The sequence below is a fragment of the Lipotes vexillifer genome, unplaced genomic scaffold, assembly GCF_000442215.2.
Source record: "Lipotes vexillifer unplaced genomic scaffold, Lipotes_vexillifer_v1.1 scaffold250, whole genome shotgun sequence".
Lineage (NCBI taxonomy): Eukaryota > Metazoa > Chordata > Mammalia > Artiodactyla > Lipotidae > Lipotes > Lipotes vexillifer.
In genome coordinates this window covers 1,251,746-1,255,917 of record NW_006785198.1, presented here as the reverse complement: position 1 = coordinate 1,255,917, position 4,172 = coordinate 1,251,746, and positions in this window count along the sequence as shown.

Genomic DNA, 4,172 nt, shown 5'->3' with positions numbered 1-4,172 from the left:
TATATATATATATATATATATATATATATATATATATATAAAATAAATTTTTTCTGAACGGTCTATATATCAATAAACTCAGCGGTTTTAGAGTTAAGGACTGAAACCACAGCTTTTTGGTCACTTAGCTGCCCATATTCATCCAAGAGTGATTAGGAAATGTTTGGCTTAGAGACAGCCTTTAAAAAAGGACTGAGAAATGCATTTTTGCCAGCTCTATTAATATTACTTCTACTTAGAAGATGTACATATTTTTAAAGCGCATTTTTTGATGCTTTAAAATGTTTGTAAAGTGTTTATTTTTTTTTAATTTTAATTATTTTCGGCTGCATTGGGTCTTCATTGCTCTGTGCGGGCTTTCTCTAGTTGCAGTGAGCGGGGGCTGCTCTTCGTTGAGGTGTGCGGGCTCTAGGCACGCGGGCTGCAGTAGCTGTGGCATGCGGACTCAGTAGTTGTGGCACGCGGCTCTAGAGCGCAGGCTTAGTAGTTGTGGTGCATGGGCTTAGTTGCTCCACAGCATATGGGATGTTTCTGGACCAGGGCTCGAACCCGTGTCCCTTGCATTAGCAGGTGGATTCTTAACCACTGTGCCACCAGGGAAGCCCTCACCACATTATTTCTAAAATCCAAAAAAGTCTTAAGTTTTGAAACACATCTGGCACCAAACATTTTCGATATGGAATTGTGAACTGTATATTTCCTTACAATGCTAAATACATTTACAAAATCAGTGGGGACAGTATCATATTAAATATTCTGTCACCTATATGGGTGATTAAATTTTCTCATAACACCTTGTGCAAAATAACAACATTTACCATAATAGAACATACATTATAGTTTTTAATTGAGTATTATCTGGACTAGATGACAACTCTTCCAGAGAGAAATCGTCTATTGTCTTCTTGTTAAATTGTTTATTTTCTGATTATAACACAGTATATGCTCCTTGAAGAAAATTGGAAAGTACATAGAAGTTTGAAGAAAATTAAAATCATATATAATCCCATTTCTTTAAGATAACCAAAGTTACTATTATATTTCATTGTCTTTTTTTCCTATGCACATTTAAAAAATAAAACTGGGATCATACTAAAGCATTATTGCCTTTTTTTCCAATTTTATTGATATAATTGACATACTACATACTACACTGTATAAGTTAAGGTGTGTATATTATGATTACCACAGTAAGTTTAGTTGACATCCATAATGAATGGAAGCAGTATTTTCAAAAGCATTCTTCTGAGTGGCTACAGAGTATCCCACAGGTATGGATATAACATGATTTATTTAACTGCATCAGTAGGGCTTCCCAGTTGTTCCCAATTTTTTAAATGAATAGAGAAACTGTTTCTTAAGCAGATTATTAACCACAGTGCCTAGCACACTTAGTCACTCAGTAAAAGGTATTGAATTGATTAAAGTTATTTTCATCTAGTAAAATCCTAGCACAAATAGGTTTATTAAGTTTAATTAGATGCTTAGGGAGAATCTGAAAGAATGAACTCCAGCGTGAATACATCTTGGTTGTGGAAGGGAACATTTTAACCCTAGGCTGGGAGAGAGCCCACGGGGACTGGAGTGGCTGACTGACAGCATGAGGGGTGGGAGGGGGAGTGCTGAAGAACCTCTGTGTTGAATTGAGACTATACCACAGCTTGAGGATAGAACTCTCTGCATTGGTTACATTCTCCCATTCTGCTGAAGAAGTTAGCTGTTTTGTTATGTGTTCTGTTTTCTCTTTTAATTGCTCGCAGTTGTTCCTCTGAGAGCAGATGTGCTCTTTGAATGTAATTGAATGTCTGCTTTAGAACAATGTGACAAGGAAATATTATCTTCTTAGATTCCAGTGTGTGTTAAGAAGGACATAGTCATTTCTGGAAATTTCCAAATCAGATCTATGTGAACTCTTCCAGGAAATGTGATTAGGCCAGCTCAACAGGACTCTCTCCCAAGCAGGGCCAAGCAGATGGGAGCTACAAGCACCATTTTCACCCTAAAGGGATGAAAACAAAGCCTATCAAACTGAACTAGCAATATTTAATTGTCTGGTGTTTTGATGATACTCACATGGGCTCTACCTCCAGAATACCTGTTTCCATACCATGTAGAACTAAAACTGCCTGTTTTGATTCGTGGCCAAACCTGTTCTATGTTCAGACTGTGTGAACACTGTCGTAATACTCAATAAGCAATTAGTGGTGCAAACACTGGTCATGGTAATACTAGTGTTCAGTTAATTCGTTTGATTTAATTAAGCATTTAATTTCCTTCTGGTTTTTTTTTTTTATAAAAGGAAAACAAGAGGGAGGAAAAATAATCTCAGGTTATTAATTACTTTAAGCTTTTCAGTTACTACCTCTTGGGCTATAACAAACAATGAATCTTTTAAAAGCAAAACACAAATTAAAGCAAAATAAAAATTACATTTAAATTTTCAAAGGGCAATGAAATTAGAAATCCTTTTAAAGGGTATATTATTTTCACCATATTCCTTAGAATAAATATTATAAAGTAATATAAAATTATATAGAATGTGATATTGTAGGCCGATATAAAGTCCTGAGGACTATTCCCCAAAATGTTAACAGTTCATTCTTCATCAGTTGACATTCATCAGTCTTTCCTGACAGTGTCCAGCCTCTTCTCCTGATCTGCACCTTACCAGTGATGACCATTTGCGATGAGAATCGGAAACATATTGCAATGAGGCAGATGATATTGTAAAGCTCAAGAAACATTAGCAAAGTCACAAAAGAGAGACTATACCTGAAAGGATAATTTCTAAAATTAATTAGGATGTCAGAAAGTTCTTGGCAAAAAGCAAATTAGAGTTGAAATCTCTTTCCTTTCTTCTTAAAGTTGCATTGTGTGGTCTTTTTGTGGGAATCCATGGATTTTCCATAAAAGCGTGATTCTGATTTTTCTGTATAATATTCTTGTCCCGTTTCCCCCTAAAATGATGTAACTATTACAGCATTTCCACAAGAAAAATTGCTTTCCAAGGCAGTTTTCTTGCTTTTTTTTCCTTCTATATTTTTGAAAAAGTCTTCCTTTAAAGGCCTTTAAAATTTTTTTCCCACTTTTGAATTGGCAGATGGCATAGTTAATTTTTTCAAATATAAAAAAATACATTAAAAATAACTTAAGAACTGAACAGAAAATTGAAGCCCATGTACTGGGGTATAAAAACATAAAATATCCTAGACCAGTAGCTTATAGATAATCTGTGCAGCATTTTGTACTGATGCATATACTGATTTGCTGGGATGTTCAAATAAATTCTCTGGAAAATTTAGTAAGTGGCTACATGTGTGGCCTGTATGAACCCAAATTACCATTTTCTTCTAGCTTTCGCATAAAACTTATATATATACATATATAATTATTTATATATAATGAGACTAATGGAGATAGTGGTATGAATCATGTGTTGTTTCTAAATTAGATAATCTTTGCATGAGTTAGTCTTGATTTACTTGATTTACTACACTCTTGTCTGTAATACTACCAGGATGTGTTATATTTTCTGCAGATAATGTTTTCTTAGGGTGATTTTTCATGCTGATTTTTCTGACTCTGGATAACTCTCAGGTAAGACATCACTGAGTTTGTAGGGGATGCTCTTCTAGTTGTAAAAGGCTGAAGGAGAGGCCTGAGGGCAAATTCCCCACCAAGGGGAAGCACACGTGGTGGAGCCTTCTCCTGGTATCATGCTCTCAGCCGGGCTCTGACCCTCAATTTCCTCACTTTTAAAACAGGGTTAACAATGTCACCCACATTCCAGCTGTAGCACATGGATTTTTAAAAATTTCCTCAAACACATTAAGCTCCCTCTCACTTTTTAAAAAAATTTTTATTGAGGTATAGTTGATTTACAATGTTGTGTTAGTTTCAGGTGTACAGCAAAGTGAATTTGTTATACATATACATATATCCACTCTTTTTTTTAAGATTCTTTTCCCATATAGACCATCACAGAGTATTGAGTAGAGTTCCCTGTGCTGTACAGCAGGTTCTTATTAGTTATTTATTTTATATACAGTAATGTGTATATATACAGTACTGTGTATATGTCAATCCCAATCTCCCAATTTATCCCTCCCCCACCAGGCCCTGGTAACCATAAGTTTGTTTTCTACATCTGTAACCCTGCTTCTATTTTGTAA